We start from the raw sequence: 25,105 nt of genomic DNA, 5'->3' as shown, positions 1-25,105 counted from the left end.
TCAGAGTCAGGTGCCCGGCGCCCTACATTTTTCCTTACAAGAACAGAGTTTCATCGACAGGGAAGTGGAAGCACTACTCCAGAAGGGTGCAATAGTGAGGTCTATTCCCCATCCTCGGGGTTTTGTAAGCACGATTTTCTTGGTCCCGAAGAAGGACAAAGGGTTCCGTTTGGTGTTGAATCTCAGAGAGTTCAACGCTTGGGTGGTGTATCGCCATTTCAAGATGGAGGGCATCCATTTACTGAGGGACATCCTCCTAGAGCAGGATTGGCTCGTTCGTTTAGATCTGAAGGACGCCTATTTGGCGGTTCCTATTTTCCCACCACACAGGAGGTTTCTCCAGTTTCTCTGGCGCGACCAGTGGTTCGAGTTTTCCGCGATGCCCTTTGGTCTGTCTTCCGCCCCTTGGTGTTTCACCAAACTCATGAGACCGGTGGTCCAATGGTTGAGAGAACGAGGGGTCCGCCTGATAATTTACCTCGACGACATTCTAATTATGGCACAGTCGAGGGAACTCTTGATGAGTCACCTGGCTTGGACTCTCCAACTGTTACAGGATCTGGGTTTCCTTTTGAATCTGGAGAAGTCGGTCCTGATTCCATCGCAATCGATGGAATTTTTGGGCTTTCAGATCAACTCTCTCACGTGCCAATTACTTCTTCCCTTGCGGAAGAGAGTGGTTATCAGGAAGGAATTGAGGAGAGCGCTTGCCTCTCCGACAATATCATTACGGACATTAGCTCGCCTAGTAGGCTTGTTGGCGGCGTCCATTCAGGCGATATTCCCGGGTCCCTTGCATTACAGGGCCCTTCAGAGATTGAAAATTTTGCATTTACGCAAGGGTCTCTCGTATGCACAACAGATAGCCCTCTCAGCGGAGGCTCGTACGGAGATCAATTGGTGGTTAGACCATATGGAGGCCTGGAACGGCAGAGCCATTTTCTCCTCCAGCCCGGATGTCGTGATAGAGTCAGATGCGAGTCGCTGGGGCTGGGGAGCGCGGTGCGGGACCATGGAGACAGGGGGTCGTTGGTCTCAGGAGGAACTAAAATTGCATATCAACTGCTTGGAGCTTCTGGCGGGAGCGTTCGCGATTCGAACTCTGGCCCCGCAGAAGGTGTCTTGTTGCATTCTTCTACGCATGGACAATGTGTCCGCGGTGAGATACATCAATCGACTCGGAGGGACCCGATCTCGCCTCTTGGCAGAGATAGCCAAGGACTTCTGGCATTATTGCCTGGACCATCGTCTGGTGGTGACGGCGGAGTATATTCCCGGGTCGTCCAACGTGATTGCCGATTGGAATTCACGGCATTTGCGGGACAGCAGCGACTGGAGACTGCATCCCAGCAGTTTCGAAGCGTTGAATCTCAAGTGGGGACCCTGTGTGTTGGACCTGTTTGCGTCCAGACTCAACAGTCAGCTTCCACGGTTCTACAGTTGGCGGCCCGATCCTCTAGCGGTCGGCTCGGACGCCTTTCTTCACTCGTGGACGACGGGCATTCTATATGCCTTTCCACCATTTGCCATGATTCCGAGAGTGTTGGCTCACGTTCGCAGACAGAAAGCAGAACTAGTCCTGGTTACACCTTGTTGGAAAGCGCAAGCATGGTTTCCAACCGCCTTGAGTTTGGCCTGTGCGCCTCCGGTGCGTCTTCGGTCGTTTCCGGACATTCTCACGGATCCTCAGGGGCTGCGCCACCCGCTAGTGTTGCAGAACCAGCTGGGTCTCATGGCCTGGAGACTTTCAGGCGTCGCTGGCAGGTGCCGGGAGTTTCGCAAGACACTCTCTTCTTCTTATCCCAGGCTTGGGCACCATCCACACACAAGCGATATGAATCAGCTTGGAAGCGATGGGTTAGTTGGTGTGGTGATCGACAGAGTGATCCCGTGGGATCCGATATTCATCTAATCGTGAATTTCTTGTCGGAATTAGCCAAGTCCGGTTTGGCATACCGGACGGTGAATAACTTTAGATCGGCTATTTCAGCGGGCCATCCGCATGTGGAGGGCAGACCGGTGGGGGAACATCCCTTGGTTTGCAAGGTGGTGCGAGGGATTCGATTAGTGAACCCTCCTCAACCTAGGTACACCGCACTTTGGGATGTGTCGGTGGTTTTGCGTTTTTTGAGGAATTGGACGAATAATGAAGCCCTGTCTTGGAAACAATTATCGGCAAAATTGACAGTCCTACTGTGCTTAATTTCATGTAGATGAGTGTCGGATGTGCGAGCATTGGATTTGGCAGGTAGAGTATTTACTCCTTCGGGAGTTTCCTTTACGATTTCCAGACGTACTAAGACGCATTCTCAGTGTATTACATACCCTGCATTTCCTCATCATAGCAAATTGTGTGTGGTCAAGTGTTTGAAGTTTTATGAAGATTGTACTAGGGAGTTTAGATCTGATGTTTCAGGACAATTGTTAATTGCTCTTCAGCGACCTTTTCGCCCGGTCACATCTGCAACCCTGGCCAGGTGGGTCACTTGGTTAATGGGTCTTGCGGGGGTGGATGTTTCCATATTTGGAGCTCATTCTGTTAGGGGAGCTATGGCCTCTAAGTCTTTGGGGGCGGGTTCCCGGTTGCAAGACATCATGACTGTGGCGGACTGGTCGGCTGATTCCACATTCAAAACGTTTTATCATAAACCTATTGTGGATGTAGCTTCGGTGGTGGTGAATCAACTTTAAACTAGCATAATCAGAGCCTCCGTGGACTGCCATAGAATGAAAAATTGTCTAGCAAGCGCGACAAAGAATTTTCAATTCTATTAAGGACACGGAGGCGAGGATTATCCCACCCAAGCAGTTGGAATGTTGGCATTCTTATGTAATTACTATGATGTTGTACCCACCCGATAATCCTATACGTTGTTTTGTATGGGTGTTACGATGTCAGTTTCCATTTCAGGAGAACAGACCAAGCAATCTTGAAGTTCTGGAGTTCTGGCATCGGCAAGGATGATACGGCTCATCAGGGAGACAATTCATCTGGGCAGAGAACAGATGGCGACGTTTCCGGAGAGGATATTCGAGGTTCAAGTTTGGACGCACGTCGATGGAGAAATCGGTGGTCCAGTGTTCAACGGTCAAGTTGGTGGACTGTGTTGAAAAGTTTTTTCATGCAAAGAAAGAGGAAGTGATGTCGTGATTCGGACTTTATATACGAAAGTGTTGACAGTGATTGGGGCATACTACTGGAGGGGGTTGTACTTCCGGGGTATGCTGGAGTTTAAAGTTGTTTTTATTGGCTGCTGTGTTTTGCAGTAAAGCAAAGAGAAGCATAATCCTCGCCTCCGTGTCCTTAATAGAATTGAAAATTCTTTGTCGCGCTTGCTAGACAATTTTTCAGTCACAACAACTTTAACATCCTGCTGCTCTCTGGGGCAAAGAGTAGTGACGTCACTTGGCATATTGTGTCCCCTGCTCTGATTGGATCAAAGTCTTTTCGGTTTGGTCGGAAACAGCCATTCAAAACTTGCAACTTAACTAGGCGTGGTGTGGCGGGAAATGCGACTGTTTGCACCAACGTGAGACATCGCAACTGCAAAGAACGACTGTTCCTCCCACACAATACCTTTGTTATTTATATTTCTAGAGCGGTGGCCATGCGCCAATATCTCAGAGGCCAAGTTATTTTGCCCAATTTAAATGGAATAAGTCACTTGCAACTGCGGCCGTGACAGCCATCATGACGGTCCAAGCCTATTCCGAGAGCACGCCAGGAAATGTGCTTTTTCACAAAATCCCTATCATTTATTTTTCCATGAACATATTGGGCTTTTCGGCAAATCGAGGTACCTTTTTTGCAGTTAAAAACCAGACCTCTAGAGAAACTGTGAATGGCTCACTTTAAAATAAAAATATTGGCGTTAAATTCCCGGTATGTATTTTAATTCAATTGCCTAGCTGTTATGTAACGCAGTTTACAGATTCGTTTCTGATACTATCACACAGGACTGAACTGGATGGTCTATCGACGGGATGTATTTTCTTGTGATGTTTATACATCATTGTATTATTATATTGCTGGATGTAAAAAGCCACCGCCACAATCGAGCCAGCCAGGAGTCGAACCTGGAATCTTCTGCTCCGTAGGCAGACGCGTTATCCATTGCGCCACTGGCCCGCTGCTGAAGACTGACGTCACAACAAGGGTCTATAATACGAGAGACGAGAGTCGCCTCATCAGTTTCATCTCGAGGGCGGGCTCGTGCAGAGGGAATACAAGCTCGTGTGGCAGTAAGAGTGTGGCGATGTACTCTAGACATTCCTCTTTAACAATAGAAAACACACAGTTCGAGGAGCTAAGTACAATATCACAGCCCTGAAGCCAGCCTATAGGTTTGTGGAGCTTAAGAGCCCTGCTCACTCTACTACAATGCAGAGGTGACTGCTGCCCTCGTGGGTAATCGCAGAAATGCCGCTGGAGCCTGACATCTTGCAATTCTTGCCGTTATATATAACAATATATAACATTTTGCAGTACTGCTTTAGAACTACCGACAAACTACTATATGCTATACACAAACCCATGGCTCTGTGCTTGGCAGAGTGTGCTGCCGGACTGGTATCTTGCTGCTTCTGTCATTGCATTTAGATATAGAACAACTAACATTACACCTACAACTTACAACTACCACGACTAACGGCTTCAATCAAACAGGGAAATTATAAGCGCGCTACTCACCCGTGAGGGTCTCATGGTGCTGGACAGAGTCGCAACTAGAGTCAAATTTCGGGGGGGGCTAAGAAAAAAATTGGGGGGGGGGACTGTTTCTTCAAGCAAAAGGCAGAGTGGAGCTGCAGGGGCTCTAAGCAGGGGTGAAAACCATCAAAGCCTCATTAACAAGCAAAAGGTCTTTTAAAGACCTGTGAAGTACTCGGCTGCGGCTGTGTGTGTGCCCGGGAAGCTGTCTCATCCCGGGCTGCCACAAACGACGGGGGAGAGAGGGGGGGCAGAAGCCCTGTGAGTCCAATGGGCGTTGTGCGCCTGGTGCTGGGGGGTGTGGAGGGTAGCTCCGGTCAATCGAAGAGCCTGGTCTTCAGGGTCTTCTGAAGATGTGCAGGGTGGGGCCGCGTCTGATGTTAATCAGCAACCTGTTCCAGGTCTTGGCCGCTATGTAGGAGAAGGTTCTATCGCCCGTTCTTGCTCTGCAGATGCGCGAGGGTTTGGCGACAGCGAGGTCGGCAGATCGGAGGTTCCTCTTGGGTATGTGGAAGGAGATTCTGTCATTGAAGTATTGGGGTCCGGTGTTGTGGAGGCATTTGTAGGTGTGGGTGAGTATCTTGAAGGTTACTCTTTTTTTAACGGGGAGCCAGTGGAGGTTACGCAGGTGCTGGATGATGTGTTTGTGTTGGGGGATGCCGAGGACGAGTCTAGCTGCGGTGTTCTCGATGCTGTGGAGTTTGCGGAGCGGAGAATTGTTTATCCCGGCATAGACTGTGTTTCTGTAGTCCAGTCTGCTGGTTATGAGTGCGTGGGTAACGGTCTTCCATGATTCGTGGGGGATCCATTTGAAGGCCTTTCGGAGGATGCGGAGGGTGTTGAAGCAGTTGGAGGCGACGGTGTTGATCTGTCAGGTCATATGGCAGCACCAAATCTACACCACCAGCGGCACAGGGACGGCCGGGTGCAATCAGCGTCAGACACCCATTGCAAACGAATGGAGGATCTCGGTCGCACAAAGAGGCTGCAGCCACGGGACAGGAGGCTGGATAGAGGTGACCACTGGCTGGACCGGTAAGTTGGGATGAAGGACAAGGCCTGGGCACCGTCGGCTGGGCTTTCCAAGGTCTGGGGCCTGAGGATGCAGAGGGGCCTTTTGGTCTCGGATTTTCGTTACAGGAGCCGGTCATTGTCAGGGGAACCCTTCGTGTTGATGCTGCAGGCGACTTTGTGGGGTCCAGGAGAGGTCAGCTACTGATGGAATGAAGGTCTCGATCGCTGGGGAGACTTAATTGGACAGGTAAGCCACTCAGACTTGGGCCATGGGCGTCTGGTGCAGAGTGGGCAGGGGTCACAGATCCGCTTGGATCTTGAGTCCTTGAAGTTGGAGTTTTCTTGACAGGGCCGCTGTCCTCTGGAGATCTGGTCTTTGTTAAAGAGTGGCAGTCTTCCTGGAGTTCTTGGAAATCCCTTGCCAGAGGACAGGTGTCGTCATCTTCTTCGCAGGCTCTTCAAGCTGGAGACAGGCCAGTAGGGCTGGGGCAAAGTCAGTTGTCGTCTTCAAGCTTTGCTACACAGCGTCTTCTTCGTTGGTTGCAGGAATTTGACCATCAAGGTTTAGGGATGCCCAAAAATACTGACTTTAGGGGTATTTCAGGCACTAGCTGCTGGTAGCCAATGGGCTACTTGCCTTTTAGGGTTTTAGGGTGACTACACCACTTGTACGTCCCCTTCCTTTCAGTAGGGAGCAACCCCTGACCTGACTGGGTAGAATCCTTCCAGTCAACATGCTTGGGGGTAGGTGTAAAGCACCTCAACCTCAAGCTGTCTTTGTCCCTGACCCACGAGAGCATAGGTGGTCCCACCTCAGGGGGTCAGAAACATGCCTGTGTGTGGCAGGCTGATGCAGACAAGCCAGCTGGACACGAGGGACTTGGTCATTTTTCAGAGGGCATCTCTAAGATGCCCTCTGAGAGCATTTTGTGATAAATACAACACTGGTATCAGTGTGGGTTTATTATGTTGAGGAATTTCATACCAAATTATTGGCTGCTGTTTGTTTGCAGTAAATGAAAGAGAAGCATAATCCTCGCCTCCGTGTCCTTAATAGAATTGAAAATTCTTGGCGCGAATGCTAGCTAATTTTTTATTCTTCTAAAGATGTTAAAAGAAGCCTTGGTTCGAGCCAGCCAGGAGTTGAACCAGGAACTTTCTGATCCGTAGTCAGACGCGTTATCCATTGCGCCGCAGGCCCTTCCTGGGGGACAGGCGTGGGGGCGGAGTTATAGAGCTGCACATTCCAGGGAGGGTGGAGAGTGAACAGTTTAGAGCGTGAGCATGTCCTTCAAAGCCAAAGTGGGAAACTACAGGAGCAAAGGGTGAGCTCCCCGAATGTAGGAGGTGCACACCCCACACGGTGTATTGCATCAAGGAGCAGCGTCAGGCGCGCGTTAACACCGCTCCCAGTGAGTCATGTTTCAAGAAAACAAATATAAAGTACACGCTGTACCCCCCTCCGCTCCTCACACTGCCGGTGGCTCCAAGAGCTGTTAGATGTGGTTCAACTAGAATAGTGCGCTATATGTGTCTTTCACAAGCATTTATTTTAAGGAACTCACAGAATATACGGGCAATGGCAGTCACAACAACTTTAACATCCTGCTGCTCTCTGGGGCAAAGAGTGGTGACGTCACTTGGCATATTGTCTCCCCTGCTCTGATTGGATCAAAGTCTTTTCGGTTTGATCGGAAACAGCCATTCAAAACTCGCGACTTAACTCGCTCTTTTCTGCTGCAGTGCAAGTGCGCAGGCGCGGTGTGGCGGGAAATGCGACTGTTTGCACCAACGTGAGACATCGCAACTGCAAAGAACGACTGTTCCTCCCACACAATACCTTTGTTATTTATATTTCTAGAGCGGTGGCCATGCGCCAATATCTCAGAGGCCAAGTTATTTTGCCCAATTTAAATGGAATAAGTCACTTGCAACTGCGGCCGTGACGGTCCAAGCCTATTACGAGAGCACGCCAGGAAATGTGCTTTTTCACAAAATCCCTATCATTTATTTTTCCATGAACATATTGAGCCTTTCGGCAAATCGAGGTACCTGTTTTGCAGTTAAAAACCAGACCTCTAGAGAAACTGTGAATGGCTCACTTTAAAATAAAAATATTGGCGTTAAATTCCCGGTATGTATTTTAATTCAATTGCCTAGCTGTTGTGTAACGCAGTTTACAGATTCGTTTCTGATACTATCACACAGGGCTGAACTCCATGGTCCATCGACGGGATGTATTTTCTTGTAATGTTTCTACATGATTGTATTATTATATTGCTGGATGTAAAAAGGCACCGCCACAATCGAGCCAGCCAGGAGTCGAACCTGGAATCTTCTGCTCCGTAGGCAGACGCGTTATCCATTGCGCCACTGGCCCGCCGCTGAAGGCTGACGTCACAACAAGGGTCTATAATAGGACAGACAAGAGTCGCCTCATCAGTTTCATCTCGAGGGCGGGCTCGTGCAGAGGGAATACAAGCTTGTGTGGCAGTGAGAGTGTGGCGATGTACTCTAGACATTCCTCTTTAACAATAGAAAACACACAGTTCGAGGAGCTAAGTACAATATCACAGCCCTGAAGCCAGCCTATAGGTTTGTGGAACTTAAGAGCCCTGCTCACTCTACTACAATGCAGAGGTGACTGCTACCCTCGTGGGAAACTGCAGAAATGCCGCTGGAGCCTGACATCTTGCAATTCTTGCCGTTATATATAACAATATGTAACATTTTGCAGTACTACTTTAGAACTACGGAGAACCTACTATATGCTATACACAAACCCATGGCTCCGTGCTTAGCAGAGTGTGCTGCCGGACTGGTATCTTGCTGCTTCTGTCATTGCATTTAGATATAGAACAACTAACATTACACCTACAACTTACAACTACCACGACTAATGGCTTCTTCCAAACAGGGAAATTATAAGCGCGCCACTCACCCGTGAGGGTCTCATGGTGCTGGACAGAGGCGCAACTAGAGTCAAATTTCGGGGGGCGCTAAGAAAAAAATTGGGGGGGGGACTGTTTCTTCAAGCAAAAGGCAGAGTGGAGCTGCAGGGGCTCTAAGCAGGGGTGAAATCCATCAAAGCCTCATTAACAAGCAAAAGGTCTTTTAAAGACCTGTGAAGTACTCGGCTGCGGCTGTGTGTGTGCCCGGGAAGCGGTCTCATCCCGGGCTGTCACAAACGACGGGGGAGAGAGGGGGGGGGGGGGGCAGAAGCCCTGTGAGTCCAATGGGCGTTGTGCGCCTGGTGCTGGGGGGTGTGGAGGGTAGCTCCGGTCAATCGAAGAGCCTGGTCTTCAGGGTCTTCTGAAGATGTGCAGGGTGGGGCCGCGTCTGATGTTAATCAGCAACCTGTTCCAGGTCTTGGCCGCTATGTAGGAGAAGGTTCTATCGCCCGTTCTTGCTCTGCAGATGCGCGAGGGTTTGGCGAGAGCGAGGTCGGCAGATCGGAGGTTCCTCTTGGGTATGTGGAAGGAGATTCTGTCATTGAAGTATTGGGGTCCGGTGTTGTGGAGGCATTTGTAGGTGTGGGTGAGTATCTTGAAGGTTACTCTTTTTTTAACGGGGAGCCAGTGGAGGTTACGCCGGTGCTGGATGATGTGTTCGTGTTGGGGGATGCCGAGGACGAGTCTAGCTGCGGTGTTCTCGATGGTGTGGAGTTTGCGGAGCGGAGACTTGTTTATCCCGGCATGGACTGTGTTTCTGTAGTCCAGTCTGCTGGTTATGAGTGCGTGGGTAACGGTCTTCCATGATTCGTGGGGGATCCATTTGAAGGCCTTTTGGAGGATGCGGAGGGTGTTGAAGCAGTTGGAGGCGACGGTGTTGATCTGTCAGGTCATATGGCAGCACCAAATCTACACCACCAGCGGCACAGGGGCGGCCGGGTGCAATCAGCGTCAGACGCCCATTGCAAACGAATGGAGGATCTCGGTCGCACAAAGAGGCTGCAGCCACGGGCCAGGAGGCTGGATAGAGGTGACCACTGGCTGGACCGGTAAGTTGGGATGGAGGACAAGGCCTGGGCACCGTCGGCTGGGCTTTCCAAGGTCGGGGGCCTGAGGATGCAGAGGGGCCTTTTGGTGTCGGATTTTCGTTACAGGAGCCGGTCATTGTCAGGGGAACCCTTCGTGTTGATGCTGCAGGCGACTATGTGGGGTCCAGGAGAGGTCAGCTACTGATGGAATTAAGGTCTCGATCGCTGGGGAGACTTAATTGGACAGGTAAGCCACTCAGACTCTGGCCATGGGCGTCTGGTGCAGAGTGGGCAGGGGTCACAGATCCGCTTGGATCTTGAGTCCTTGAAGTTGGAGTTTTCTTGACAGGGCCGCTGTCCTCTGGAGATCTGGTCTTTGTTAAAGAGTGGGAGTCTTCCTGGAGTTCTTGGAAATCCCTTGCCAGAGGACAGGTGTCGTCATCTTCTTCGCAGGCTCTTCAAGCTGGAGACAGGCCAGTAGGGCTGGGGCAAAGTCAGTTGTCGTCTTCAAGCTTTGCTACACAGCGTCTTCTTCGTTGGTTGCAGGAATTTGACCATCAAGGTTTAGGGATGCCCTAAAATACTGACTTTAGGGGTGGTTCAGGCACTAGCTGCTGGTAGCCAATGAGCTACTTGCCTTTTAGGGTTTTAGGGTGACTACACCACTTGTATGTCCCCTTCCTTTCAGTAGGGAGCAACCCCTGACCTGACTGGGTAGAATCCTTCCAGTCAACATGCTTGGGGGTAGGTGTAAAGCACCTCAACCTCAAGCTGTCTTTGTCCCTGACCCACGAGAGCACAGGTGGTCCCACCTCAGGGGGTCAGAAACATGCCTGTGTGTGGCAGGCTGATGCAGACAAGCCAGCTGGACACGAGGGACTTGGTCATTTTTCAGAGGGCATCTCTAAGATGCCCTCTGAGAGCATTTTGTGATAAATACAACACTGGTATCAGGGTGGGTTTATTATGTTGAGGAATTTCATACCAAATTATTGGCTGCTGTTTGTTTGCAGTAAATGAAAGAGAAGCATAATCCTCGCCTCTGTGTCCTTAATAGAATTGAAAATTCTTGGCGCGAATGCTAGCTAATTTTTTATTCTTCTAAAGATGTTAAAAGAAGCCTTGGTTCGAGCCAGCCAGGAGTTGAACCAGGAACTTGCTGATCCGTAGTCAGACGCGTTATCCATTGCGCCGCAGGCCCTTCCTGGGGGCCAGGCGTGGGGGCGGAGTTATAGAGCTGCACATTCCAGGGAGGGTGGAGAGTGAACAGTTTGGAGCGTGAGCATGTCCTTCAAAGCCAAAGTGGGAACCTACAGGAGCAAAGGGTGAGCTCCCCGAATGTAGGAGGTGCACACCCCACACGGTGTATTGCATCAAGGAGCAGCGTCAGGCGCGCGTTGACACCGCTCCCAGTGAGTCATGTTTCAAGAAAACAAATATAAAGTACACGCTGTACCCCCCTCCGCTCCCCACACTGCCGGTGGCTCCAAGAGCTGTTAGATGTGGTTCAACTAGAATAGTGCGCTATATGTGTCTTTCACAAGCATTTATTTTAAGGAACTCACAGAATATCCGGGCAATGGAAGTCACAACAACTTTAACATCCTGCTGCTCTCTGGGGCAAAGAGTAGTGACGTCACTTGGCATATTGTGTCCCCTGCTCTGATTGGATCAAAGTCTTTTCGGTTTGGTCGGAAACAGCCATTCAAAACTCGCAACTTAACTAGGCGCGGTGTGGCGGGAAATGCGACTGTTTGCACCAACGTGAGACATCGCAACTGCAAAGAACGACTGTTCCTCCCACACAATACCTTTGTTATTTATATTTCTAGAGCGGTGGCCATGCGCCAATATCTCAGAGGCCAAGTTATTTTGCCCAATTTAAATGGAATAAGTCACTTGCAACTGCGGCCGTGACGGTCCAAGCCTATTCCGAGAGCACGCCAGGAAATGTGCTTTTTCACAAAATCCCTATCATTTATTTTTCCATGAACATATTGAGCCTTTCGGCAAATCGAGGTACCTGTTTTGCAGTTAAAAACCAGACCTCTAGAGAAACTGTGAATGGCTCACTTTAAAATAAAAATATTGGCGTTAAATTCCCGGTATGTATTTTAATTCAATTGCCTAGCTGTTGTGTAACGCAGTTTACAGATTCGTTTCTGATATTATCACACAGGACTGAACTCGATGGTCTATCGACGGGATGTGTTTTCTTGTAATGTTTCTACATGATTGTATTATTATATTGCTGGATGTAAAAAGGCACCGCCACAATCGAGCCAGCCAGGAGTCGAACCTGGAATCTTCTGCTCCGTAGGCAGACGCGTTATCCATTGCGCCACTGGCCCGCTGCTGAAGGCTGACGTCACAACAAGGGTCGCCTCATCAGTTTCATCTCGAGGGCGGGCTCGTGCAGAGGGAATACAAGCTTGTGTGGCAGTGAGAGTGTGGCGATGTACTCCAGACATTCCTCTTTAACAATAGAAAACACACAGTTCGAGGAGCTAAGTACATTACCTCCTCGTCCAGTCTTCCTCGCCACAGTATTCACACATGAGCCTCCGGCTCCACACAGAACTCCAAGTAAACTTAAAAGAGCAGCGCTCTAGTCTCCCCTCCCTCCTCCAATATGGCCCCCAGTGGCTTCAGCCAATCCCATAAAAGGATACATATCAACCATCTCGACCTGTTCTTTTTTTCTGCACTTCTCCGAGTGCTGTGTTACCTGCTGGTCAGGTAAGTGGGGCTGGGGTCCTGCTTGAGCAGACCCGTTTTTGCCCTTGGGTATTAAGTTTGGGGGAAGTAGTTGTTTGTATATATTGTTATTGGTTTTTCTTTTCCCCCTTCTTCTGCCTTCATGCCTCTGGTCCTGCTTCAGCGGACTTTCGTGGCGTTTGTGTTTGGGATTTCGTCTATGTATGTTGTGGGAGCGCGCCGGGGCGTTTTCCAGTGGTGTTCGAGTCCTGCTACCGCTGTCGCGGTTGGTATTTCATACCTGCTGGGGGGTATTTGTATCCTTTCCCGACCGTGCGTCCTGCTGAGCGGACGTAGCGCGGCCGGGTCCGTTTGTTCTGGGGGCCGGAGGCTCCCGGTCACATTCCTACCTGCTGCCAAGGCCGTGTTGGTGCTCTGGGCCGTCCTCCTTCCTTCCCCCGGTGTCTGGTCTGGACCGGTTGGGTTCTGCTTTAGCAAGCCCTGGGTGTACAGGAGGCTGGACAAAGGGGTCTGAATGTCCCCTTGTCCATGTGGGCAGCGTATTTGTTTGTTCACTGTGTGCTGCACCTCTGGCTTCTCTGTTGTTGTGCCTTGCTACTTCTTTGCATTCCTGGCGACCACGGCTGCACCGGCTTGCTACAGTTCTTTCTTGTGTCCGGTGAGGCTTCTCCTTTGCTGCCCCGGAAGCCGTGCTGCCTGTCTTGCTGGTTCCACGGCTGCCTCCTGGCCTACATTCACTGCTGCTTCCATGGGGCCGGCGCTGGCAGCTGCGGGGCTCCAATTATCCCTGGTGTGTATTGGTGCTATGTTTGCTTTGGCTTTTGTTGACCTGAAACCTGACCCGGCAGGCGCCGGGGGCTGGTTTTCCATATGGCTCCCCCGGGCCCGGGTGGGCGCGCGCTCCCTCCCGGGTGCCGCGCGCTGCTATGTTTGCCTCTGGCGTTCCCGGTCCCAATGTTGCTGCCCGCTCGCCCGTTCCTGGGTTCAGGGGCGCGCGCTTGGAGGACGTGGTTCTGTACAGTATTTGTGACCCTGGAGTGGCTCATGTCCTTACACGGCGACTCGCAGGGTGTGTAAGGCAAATGGCGCTAACAACAAAATTGCACACAATCAAACGCATGTTAACCAAATTCACAGCGTTGGGAGTGGAAGAACTTAGCTAATGTATTAAGTAGAATAGAAGCTGTGTGCTGCATCTGACTCTTTTGCAATTATGCTTTTACTTTATTAGCGTGTGCTTCAACTCTTTTTTTGGCTCATGTCCTTGTGGGTTTCTTTCGGTATTGACCTGGAGCTACAGCTCAACGGTAAGTCTTGTACCTCTGGTTGCAATGGGTCTCACAGGACATGGGTTCAAGTCCCGCTTATGCTGTCAAAGTGTCATAAGATGGCGAACACTCACACTCTAAAACTTTCATTTCCCGTCTGGCTGTGTTTTTCGTTTGTTGTGTCTTGCACGCACGCTTGCGCGCTCCATTCTATCACGCTACGACACAGACTCGTGCTTTACGTCTGTGTGTGTGTGTTGTTTGACTGGGCACTTCTGCTGCCTGTCGTTTTTTTGACTCTGCCGTCTCGTTGTGCTGTGCCACGGGACCTGCGTCCTCTGGGTGAGTGTTCTTCTGTTGCTTTGCATATTTGCATTCCTGGGGGGTTTTAGGCACCTGTTACTGTGGTATTTGCCTGACACCTTTCGTTGATTGATTTCCCCCATTTTACCCTTTTGTAGTCGGTCCTGACAGTTTGCATGTTTGTGCTTTGTTTGTTGGGTTTCTGTGTACTGATTTTGTTGCGGTTCTGCCCTGCTGCTTGTCTTTGTGCGCTACTGCTTCCGTTGTGGGACCCTCTGTTTGCACTCATAGTTCCGGGTTGGCCCTCCCAGCGGGTCCACTTTGGCCTTTCGTCCTCCTGGGGTCGATTTCGTGAGTGTCGCTGAGTTGGGTGTCAATGGACGTCTGTTGTTCGGCGCCGAGTCTCCTACGGGCACTCAAGGTTCCGATAGTCTCAGTGGCCTATTGGTTCAAGTCTGAGGCTCTTAATCTCACGGTTACTGGTTCAATTCCCATTGATTCTCTTCATTTGGATGTTTTGTTGTTGTTGTCCGCCCTGGTGGGGGTGGATTTTTATTATGTCTTTGGGTACCACGAGCTATGGCTCTAGGGTTGGTCATGTGCCTGTGTGGGACATGTGTCTGGTTGGGCAGGGGTTGGTCTCCTGCTGATGCTGTCTAGGTGTCCTGGGATGGCGGATTTGCACAATCTGCTTTCTAAGGTTTGCGGCACAGGATCCCCTTAATCCCGGGGGGTGCTTCCGTCTCGCGGTATGGCCATGTGTGTTTTTTTGGCGTTTTGTGGGGCCCTGGTTGGGCCTTCCCTTGTGCGTGTTTCGCTGTGGCCTAGTGGTTGGTGCTTCTTGCTCCTCGAGGTTTTGTGTTACCCTCTTTTTCTAGTGTCACCTTCGCGAGGTTGTTGGGGATTCTGTTTGTGTGGGGAGTTCTTCGCCCGTTGTTGACTTGATTTCATTCGGTTGATCTGGTGAGGTGGTAGGGTGTTCCCTTCCTTCCTCTCTGTGGCACCGTCTCTGGTGTTTTGGTGCACGGAGGGGTGGCTTGCTGCCACGGTTTTGGGGCGCTGTGCCTTGGTATTTGGGTGTGTTCTCCTGCTGCCCATGCTTGGCTTCCAGGGCCCTGTGGTGAACAGAGTCACTATGGCCTGTTGGGTGAGGTCTTAGACTCTTAATCTGAAGATTAGGTGTTCATTCCCTGGTCATTCTCTGTTTGCTCGGCCTACAGTTTAGGCAATGGTATTTCCTTCAGTGAGGTTGGGAAATATTTCCCAGTCTCAGATGGCTGCTCACTGGCAGACGCTTCGATTGTCACATGAACTATGTGATTTCGCAAATGGTAATGTTTGTGTTCCGTGCACGGTTATGCCTTGCCGGGATGCCTGGAGAGTGGATGCCCTGTAGTTCCCTTGGCCGACGGGTCTCTTGTATGCCTTTCCCCCTGTTCCCCTGATTCCGGCGGTCTTGCAGAAGATCGAGTGGGAGGGGTCGTTTGTGCTGATACTTGCTCCGGGTTGGATGCGTCGACCTTGGTATCCCCTGCTATTGGAATTGGCTGTGTCTCCGGGGTGAGCCTTGCCGTTCATTCCTTATCCTCTGTTGGGTGCTCTTCTTCCTCTGCCTGTGTTCCATTCCTTGGGTCTGCGGGCCTGGCTCTTGAGAGGGATTCGTTGATGCGCACTGGCTGTTCATTGGCTGTGGCTGGGGTCATTCAGCCTTCCAGGAGACCTTCTACTCTTAAATCCTATGCGAAGCAATGGGATAATTTTGTTTCTTGGTGTCTGTGTCGCGATCTGTCGGTGGCTTCTTTGGACCTGGCTCGCATTTTGGTTTTTTGGATGATGGATTTGTGCTGGGCTTGGCCATTTCGACTCTTCGGGCTCAGTGGGCTGCGATTCAGGCGTTCCATGTCCTCCCTTTGATTTCTGTTTCGCCATTGGTTGCTAGGATTTTTCAGTCTCTCTCTTTCCGACGCCCCCGTCCTATCATGTGTCCTCCACCTTGGGACCTGCCTTTGGTTTTGCGCTCCTTGCAATTGGCTCCATTCGAGCCTTTGGAGTCGGTGGGGTTGAAGTTTTTAAACACTCATGGTGGTGTTTCTTATGGCGATTGCTTCTGCCAGACGTATGGGTGTGTTGGGTGCCTTCCTTCGTTCTGCTCCCTTTTTGTTGGTTTTGTCGGACCGTGTGATATGGCGCCCTCATCCTACGTTCATTCCGAAGGTGGATTCTTATTTTCACAGGTCTTCTGAGGTGGTGTTTCCATGTCTTTGTCCTGATCCTTCCTCGGATGAGGAATCCCTGTTGCACCTCTTGGTTGTTCGTCGTGCTTTATTGATATATTTATCGCGCACGTCTTCCTTTGGCAACGTGGACAACTTGTTTGTCACTTATGGTTGTCGCGTCAGGGACTGAAACCCTCCCTCTCGTCGATCAGTCGCTGGATTTAGGAGGCCATTTTGTTGGCGTATGCTTCGGTTTCTGAGGTTCCCTCTCTTCCTGTTCAGGGTCGTTCCACCCGCCCTGTTGCTGTGTCTTGGGCCTCCTTCAATGGGGTGTCCATGGAGGATGTTTGCCGGGCTGCTGCTGGGTCTTCACCTCATGCATTCATGTCCCATTACCGCCTCCAGGTTGGGGGTGGGGGTTCTGTTTCATTTGCATCTTCTGTCCTGACTGCGGGGATGCCTTGAGCGGTTATCTTTGATTGCTGTACCTCTGTATATTACATTTTGTTTTTCACTGCACTTTTGGTGTGCTCATTTTCCTTGCATGAAGCTGATTGCTTTGGTATCGGCTCATGTGTGAATACTGTGGCGAGGAAGACTGGACGAGGAGGTAATGCCCCGATTACTTACCGGTAATCTTCATTACTCCGAGTCCTAGTCTTCCTCGCCACAGTATAGTTTCCCTTCCCTCCCGGCCCTGGTGGTGGCTTCATGTCTGCGGCTTTGTTTCTCAGGTCGAGATGGTTGATATGTATCCTTTTATGGGATTGGCTGAAGCCACTGGGGGCCATATTGGAGGAGGGAGGGGAGACTAGAGCGCTGCTCTTTTAAGTTTACTTGGAGTTCTGTGTGGAGCCGGAGGCTCATGTGTGAATACTGTGGCGAGGAAGACTAGGACTCGGAGTAATGAAGATTACCGGTAAGTAATCGGGGCAATATCACAGCCCTGAAGCCAGCCTATGGGTTTGTGGAGCTCAAGAGCCCTGCTCACTCTACTACAATGCAGAGGTGACTGCTGCCCTCGTGGGAAACTGCAGAAATGCCGCTGGAGCCTGACATCTTGCAATTCTTTCCGTTATATATAACAATATGTAACATTTTGCAGTACTACTTTAGAACTACGGACAAACTACTATATGCTATACACAAACCCATGGCTCCGTGCTTAGCAGAGTGTGCTGCCGGACTGGTATCTTGCTACTTCTGTCATTGCATTTATATATACAACAACTAACATTACACCTACAACTTACAACTACCCCGACTATTGGCTTCTTCCAAACAGGGAAATTATAAGCGCGCCACTCACCCGTGAGGGTCTCATGGTGCTGGACAGAGGCGCAACTAGAGTCAAATTTCGGGGGCGCTAAGAAAAAAATTGGGGGGGGGACTGTTTCTTCAAGCAAAAGGCAGAGTGGAGCTGCAGGGGCTCTAAGCAGGGGTGAAAACCATCAAAGCCTCATTAACAAGCAAAAGGTCTTTTAAAGACCTGTGAAGTACTCGGCTGCGGCTGTGTGTGTGCCCGGGAAGCTGTCTCATCCCGGGCTGCCACAAACGACGGGGGAGAGAGGGGGGGCAGAAGCCCTGTGAGTCCAATGGGCGTTGTGCGCCTGGTGCTGGGGGGTGTGGAGGGTAGCTCCGGTCAATCGAAGAGCCTGGTCTTCAGGGTCTTCTGAAGATGTGCAGGGTGGGGGCGCGTCTGATGTTAATCAGCAGCCTGTTCCAGGTCTTGGCCGCTATGTAGGAGAAGGTTCTGTCGCCCGTTCTTGCTCTGCAGATGCACGAGGGTTCGGCGAGAGTGAGGTCGGCCGATCGGAGGTTCCTCTTGGGTATGTGGAAGGAGATTCTGTCATTGAAGTATTGGGGTCCGGTGTTGTGGAGGCATTTGTAGGGGTGGGTGAGTATCTTGAAGGTTACTCTTTTTTTAACGGGGACCCAGTGGAGGTTACGCAGGTGCTGGATGATGTGTTCGTGTTGGGGGATGCCGAGGACGAGTCTAGCTGCGGTGTTCTCGATGCTGTGGAGTTTGCGGAGCGGAGAATTGTTTATCCCGGCATAGACTGTGTTTCTGTAGTCCAGTCTGCTGGTTATGAGTGCGTGGGTAACGGTCTTCCATGGTTCGTGGGGGATCCATTTGAAGGCCTTTCGGAGGATGCGGAGGGTGTTGAAGCAGTTGGAGGCGATGGTGTTGATCTGTCAGGTCATATGGCAGCACCAAATCTACACCACCAGCGGCACAGGGACGGCCGGGTGCAATCTGCGTCAGACGCCTATTGCAAACGAATGGAGGATGTTGGTCGCACAAAGAGGCTGCAGCCACGGGCCAGGAGGCTGGATAGAGGTGACCACCGGCTGGATCGGTAAGTTGGGATGGAGGACAAGGCCTGGGCACCGTCGGCTGGGCTTTCCAAGGTCGGGGGCCTGAGGATGCAGAGGGGCCTTTTGGTGTCGGATTTTCGTTACAGGAGCCGGTCATTGTCAGGGGAACCCTTCGTGTTGATGCTGCAGGCGACTATGTGGGGTCCAGGAGAGGTCAGCTACTGATGGAATTAAGGTCTCGATCGCTGGGGAGACTTAATTGGACAGGTAAGCCACTCAGACTCTGGCCATGGGCGTCTGGTGCAGAGTGGGCAGGGGTCACAGATCCGCTTGGATCTTGAGTCCTTGAAGTTGGAGTTTTCTTGACAGGGCCGCTGTCCTCTGGAGATCTGGTCTTTGTTAAAGAGTGGGAGTCTTCCTGGAGTTCTTGGAAATCCCTTGCCAGAGGACAGGTGTCGTCATCTTCTTCGCAGGCTCTTCAAGCTGGAGACAGGCCAGTAGGGCTGGGGCAAAGTCAGTTGTCGTCTTCAAGCTTTGCTACACAGCGTCTTCTTCGTTGGTTGCAGGAATTTGACCATCAAGGTTTAGGGATGCCCTAAAATACTGACTTTAGGGGTGGTTCAGGCACTAGCTGCTGGTAGCCAATGAGCTACTTGCCTTTTAGGGTTTTAGGGTGACTACACCACTTGTATGTCCCCTTCCTTTCAGTAGGGAGCAACCCCTGACCTGACTGGGTAGAATCCTTCCAGTCAACATGCTTGGGGGTAGGTGTAAAGCACCTCAACCTCAAGCAGTCTTTGTCCCTGACCCACGAGAGCACAGGTGGTCCCACCTCAGGGGGTCAGAAACATGCCTGTGTGTGGCAGGCTGATGCAGACAAGCCAGCTGGACACGAGGGACTTGGTCATTTTTCAGAGGGCATCTCTAAGATGCCCTCTGAGAGCATTTTGTGATAAATACAACACTGGTATCAGTGTGGGTTTATTATGTTGAGGAATTTCATACCAAATTATTGGCTGCTGTTTGTTTGCAGTAAATGAAAGAGAAGCATAATCCTCGCCTCCGTGTCCTTAATAGAATTGAAAATTCTTGGCGCGAATGCTAGCTAATTTTTTATTCTTCTAAAGATGTTAAAAGAAGCCTTGGTTCGAGCCAGCCAGGAGTTGAACCAGGAACTTTCTGATCCGTAGTCAGACGCGTTATCCATTGCGCCGCAGGCCCTTCCTGGGGGCCAGGCGTGGGGGCGGAGTTATAGAGCTGCACATTCCAGGGAGGGTGGAGAGTGAACAGTTTAGAGCGTGAGCATGTCCTTCAAAGCCAAAGTGGGAACCTACAGGAGCAAAGGGGGAGCTCCCCGAATGTAGGAGGTGCACACCCCACACGGTGTATTGCATCAAGGAGCAGCGTCAGGCGCGCGTTGACACCGCTCCCAGTGAGTCATGTTTCAAGAAAACAAATATAAAGTACACGCTGTACCCCCCTCCGCTCCCCACACTGCCGGTGGCTCCAAGAGCTGTTAGATGTGGTTCAACTAGAATAGTGCGCTATATGTGTCTTTCACAAGCATTTATTTTAAGGAACTCACAGAATATACGGGCAATGGCAGTCACAACAACTTTAACATCCTGCTGCTCTCTGGGGCAAAGAGTAGTGACGTCACTTGGCATATTGTGTCCCCTGCTCTGATTGGATCAAAGTCTTTTCGGTTTGGTCGGAAACAGCCATTCAAAACTCGCAACTTAACTAGGCGCGGTGTGGCGGGAAATGCGACTGTTTGCACCAACGTGAGACATCGCAACTGCAAAGAACGACTGTTCCTCCCACACAATACCTTTGTTATTTATATTTCTAGAGCGGTGGCCATGCGCCAATATCTCAGAGGCCAAGTTATTTTGCCCAATTTAAATGGAATAAGTCACTTGCAACTGCGGCCGTGACGGTCCAAGCCTATTCCGAGAGCACGCCAGGAAATGTGCTTTTTCACAAAATCCCTATCATTTATTTTTCCATGAACATATTGGGCCTTTCGGCAAATCGAGGTACCTGTTTTGCAGTTAAAAACCAGACCTCTAGAGAAACTGTGAATGGCTCACTTTAAAATAAAAATATTGGCGTTAAATTCCCGGTATGTATTTTAATTCAATTGCCTAGCTGTTGTGTAACGCAGTTTACAGATTCGTTTCTGATACTATCACACAGGACTGAACTCGATGGCCTATCGACGGGATGTATTTTCTTGTAATGTTTCTACATGATTGTATTATTATATTGCTGGATGTAAAAAAGGCACCGCCACAATCGAGCCAGCCAGGAGTCGAACCTGGAATCTTCTGCTCCGTAGGCAGACGCGTTATCCATTGCGCCACTGGCCCGCAGCTGAAGGCTGACGTCACAACAAGGGTCTAAAATAGGACAGACAGGAGTCGCCTCATCAGTTTCATCTCGAGGGCGGGCTCGTGCAGAGGGAATACAAGCTTGTGTGGCAGTGAGAGTGTGGCGATGTACTCTAGACATTCCTCTTTAACAATAGAAAACACACAGTTCGAGGAGCTAAGTACAATATCACAGTCCTGAAGCCAGCCTATAGGTTTGTGGAGCTTAAGAGCCCTGCTCACTCTACTACAATGCAGAGGTGACTGCTGCCCTCGTGGGAAACCGCAGAAATGCCGCTGGAGCCTGACATCTTGCAATTCTTTCCGTTATATATAACAATATGTAACATTTTGCAGTACTACTTTAGAACTACGGACAAACTACTATATGCTATACACAAACCCATGGCTCCGTGCTTAGCAGAGTGTGCTGCCGGACTGGTATTTTGCTGCTTCTGTCATTGCATTTAGATATAGAACAACTAACATTACACCTACAACTTACAACTACCACGACTAATGGCTTCAATCAAACAGGGAAATTATAAGCGCGCTACTCACCCGTGAGGGTCTCATGGTGCTGGACAGAGGCGCAACTAGAGTCAAATTTCGGGGGGGGCTAAGAAAAAAATTGGGGGGGGGCTGTTTCTTCAAGCAAAAGGCAGAGTGGAGCTGCAGGGGCTCTAAGCAGGGGTGAAAACCATCAAAGCCTCATTAACAAGCAAAAGGTCTGTTAAAGACCTGTGAAGTACTCGGCTGCGGCTGTGTGTGTGCCCGGGAAGCGGTCTCATCCCGGGCTGCCACAAACGACGGGGGAGAGAGGGGGGGGGGGCAGAAGCCCTGTGAGCCCAATGGGCGTTGAGCGCCTGGTGCTGGGGTGTGTGGAGGGTAGCTCCGGTCAATCGAAGAGCCTGGTCTTCAGGGTCTTCTGAAGATGTGCAGGGTGGGGCCGCGTCTGATGTTAATCAGCAACCTGTTCCAGGTCTTGGCCGCTATGTAGGAGAAGGTTCTATCGCCCGTTCTTGCTCTGCAGATGCGCGAGGGTTTGGCGAGAGCGAGGTCGGCAGATCGGAGGTTCCTCTTGGGTATGTGGAAGGAGATTCTGTCATTGAAGTATTGGGGTCCGGTGTTGTGGAGGCATTTGTAGGTGTGGGTGAGTATCTTGAAGGTTACTCTTTTTTTAACGGGGAGCCAGTGGAGGTTACGCCGGTGCTGGATGATGTGTTCGTGTTGGGGGATGCCGAGGACGAGTCTAGCTGCGGTGTTCTCGATGGTGTGGAGTTTGCGGAGCGGAGACTTGTTTATCCCGGCATGGACTGTGTTTCTGTAGTCCAGTCTGCTGGTTATGAGTGCGTGGGTAACAGTCTTCCATGATTCGTGGGGGATCCATTTGAAGGCCTTTCGGAGGATGCGGAGGGTGTTGAAGCAGTTGGAGGCGACGGTGTTGATCTGTCAGGTCATACGGCAGCACCAAATCTACACCACCAGCGGCACAGGGGCGGCCGGGTGCAATCAGCGTCAGACACCCATTGCAAACGAATGGAGGATCTCGGTCGCACAAAGAGGCTGCAGCCACGGGACAGGAGGCTGGATAGAGGTGACCACTGGCTGGACCGGTAAGTTGGGATGGAGGACAAGGCCTGGGCACCGTCGGCTGGGCTTTCCAAGGTCGGGGGCCTGAGGATGCAGAGGGGCCTTTTGGTCTCGGATTTTCGTTACAGGAGACGGTCATTGTCAGGGGAACCCTTCGTGTTGATGCTGCAGGCGACTTTGTGGGGTCCAGGAGAGGTCAGCTACTGATGGAATGAAGGTCTCGATCGCTGGGGAGACTTAATTGGACAGGTAAGCCACTCAGACTTGGGCCATGGGCGTCTGGTGCAGAGTGGGCAGGGGTCACAGATCCGCTTGGATCTTGAGTCCTTGAAGTTGGAGTTTTCTTGACAGGGCCGCTGTCCTCTGGAGATCTGGTCTTTGTTAAAGAGTGGCAGTCTTCCTGGAGTTCTTGGAAATCCCTTGCCAGAGGACAGGTGTCGGCATCTTCTTCGCAGGCTCTTCAAGCTGGAGACAGGCCAGTAGGGCTGGGGAAAAGTCAGTTGTCGTCTTCAAGCTTTGCTACACAGCGTCTTCTTCGTTGGTTGCAGGAATTTGACCATCAAGGTTTAGGGATGCCCCAAAATACTGATTTTAGGGGTATTTCAGGCACTAGCTGCTGGTAGCCAATGGGCTACTTGCCTTTTAGGGTTTTAGGGTGACTACACCACTTGTATGTCCCCTTCCTTTCAGTAGGGAGCAACCCCTGACCTGACTGGGTAGAATCCTTCCAGTCAACATGCTTGGGGGTAGGTGTAAAGCACCTCAACCTCAAGCAGTCTTTGTCCCTGACCCACGAGAGCACAGGTGGTCCCACCTCAGGGGGTCAGAAACATGCCTGTGTGTGGCAGGCTGATGCAGACAAGCCAGCTGGACACGAGGGACTTGGTCATTTTTCAGAGGGCATCTCTAAGATGCCCTCTGAGAGCATTTTGTGATAAATACAACACTGGTATCAGTGTGGGTTTATTATGTTGAGGAATTTCATACCAAATTATTGGCTGCTGTTTGTTTGCAGTAAATGAAAGAGAAGCATAATCCTCGCCTCCGTGTCCTTAATAGAATTGAAAATTCTTGGCGCGAATGCTAGCTAATTTTTTATTCTTCTAAAGATGTTAAAAGAAGCCTTGGTTCGAGCCAGCCAGGAGTTGAACCAGGAACTTTATGATCCGTAGTCAGACGCGTTATCCATTGCGCCGCAGGCCCTTCCTGGGGGACAGGCGTGGGGGCGGAGTTATAGAGCTGCACATTCCAGGGAGGGTGGAGAGTGAACAGTTTAGAGCGTGAGCATGTCCTTCAAAGCCAAAGTGGGAACCTACAGGAGCAAAGGGTGAGCTCCCCGAATGTAGGAGGTGCACACCCCACACGGTGTATTGCATCAAGGAGCAGCGTCAGGCGCGCGTTGACACCGCTCCCAGTGAGTCATGTTTCAAGAAAACAAATATAAAGTACACGCTGTACCCCCCTCCGCTCCCCACACTGCCGGTGGCTCCAAGAGCTGTTAGATGTGGTTCAACTAGAATAGTGCGCTATATGTGTCTTTCACAAGCATTTATTTTAAGGAACTCACAGAATATACGGGCAATGGCAGTCACAACAACTTTAACATCCTGCTGCTCTCTGGGGCAAAGAGTAGTGACGTCACTTGGCATATTGTGTCCCCTGCTCTGATTGGATCAAAGTCTTTTCGGTTTGATCGGAAACAGCCATTCAAAACTCGCAATTTAACTCGCTCTTTTCTGCTGCAGTGCAAGTGCGCAGGCGCGGTGTGGCGGGAAATGCGACTGTTTGCACCAACGTGAGACATCGCAACTGCAAAGAACGACTGTTCCTCCCACACAATACCTTTGTTATTTATATTTCTAGAGCGGTGGCCATGCGCCAATATCTCAGAGGCCAAGTTATTTTGCCCAATTTAAATGGAATAAGTCACTTGCAACTGCGGCCGTGACAGCCATCATGACGGTCCAAGCCTATTCCGAGAGCACGCCAGGAAATGTGCTTTTTCACAAAATCCCTATCATTTATTTTTCCATGAACATATTGGGCCTTTCGGCAAATCGAGGTACCTGTTTTGCAGTTAAAAACCAGACCTCTAGAGAAACTGTGAATGGCTCACTTTAAAATAAAAATATTGGCGTTAAATTCCCGGTATGTATTTTAATTCAATTGCCTAGCTGTTGTGTAACGCAGTTTACAGATTCGTTTCTGATACTATCACACAGAGCTGAACTCGATGGTCTATCGACGGGATGTATTTTCTTGTAATGTTTATTCATGATTGTATTATTATATTGCTGGATGTAAAAAGGCACCGCCACAATCGAGCCAGCCAGGAGTCGAACCTGGAATCTTCTGCTCCGTAGGCAGACGCGTTATCCATTGCGCCACTGGCCCGCTGCTGAAGGCTGACGTCACAACAAGGGTCTGAAATAGGACAGACAGGAGTCGCCTCATCAGTTTCATCTCGAGGGCGGGCTCGTGCAGAGGGAATACAAGCTTGTGCGGCAGTGAGAGTGTGGCGATGTACTCTAGACATTCCTCTTTAACAATAGAAAACACACAGTTCGAGGAGCAAAGTACAATATCACAGCCCTGAAGCCAGCCTATAGGTTTGT

At 50.6% G+C, this 25,105-nt stretch overlaps 5 non-coding genes across 5 annotated transcripts; all 5 read right to left on the bottom strand.

The window, feature by feature from the left end:
* Positions 1–4,056: 4,056 nt before the first annotated feature.
* Positions 4,057–4,129, bottom strand: TRNAR-ACG (transfer RNA arginine (anticodon ACG)). The gene has a single exon. It is a non-coding gene; the product is annotated as a tRNA-Arg (tRNA).
* Positions 4,130–8,029: 3,900 nt separating this feature from the next.
* Positions 8,030–8,102, bottom strand: TRNAR-ACG (transfer RNA arginine (anticodon ACG)). The gene has a single exon. It is a non-coding gene; the product is annotated as a tRNA-Arg (tRNA).
* A 3,877-nt stretch (positions 8,103–11,979) lies between these two features.
* TRNAR-ACG (transfer RNA arginine (anticodon ACG)) lies at positions 11,980–12,052 on the bottom strand. Its single transcript has one exon. It is a non-coding gene; the product is annotated as a tRNA-Arg (tRNA).
* An 8,772-nt stretch (positions 12,053–20,824) lies between these two features.
* On the bottom strand, positions 20,825–20,897 carry TRNAR-ACG (transfer RNA arginine (anticodon ACG)). The gene has a single exon. It is a non-coding gene; the product is annotated as a tRNA-Arg (tRNA).
* Positions 20,898–24,811: 3,914 nt separating this feature from the next.
* TRNAR-ACG (transfer RNA arginine (anticodon ACG)) lies at positions 24,812–24,884 on the bottom strand. Its single transcript has one exon. It is a non-coding gene; the product is annotated as a tRNA-Arg (tRNA).
* Positions 24,885–25,105: the final 221 nt, after the last annotated feature.

The sequence above is a fragment of the Triturus cristatus genome, chromosome 8 (assembly GCF_964204655.1).
Source record: "Triturus cristatus chromosome 8, aTriCri1.1, whole genome shotgun sequence".
Lineage (NCBI taxonomy): Eukaryota > Metazoa > Chordata > Amphibia > Caudata > Salamandridae > Triturus > Triturus cristatus.
The sequence above is the reverse complement of the archived record's forward strand: the minus strand, read 5'-3'. Positions and strand labels throughout refer to the sequence as shown.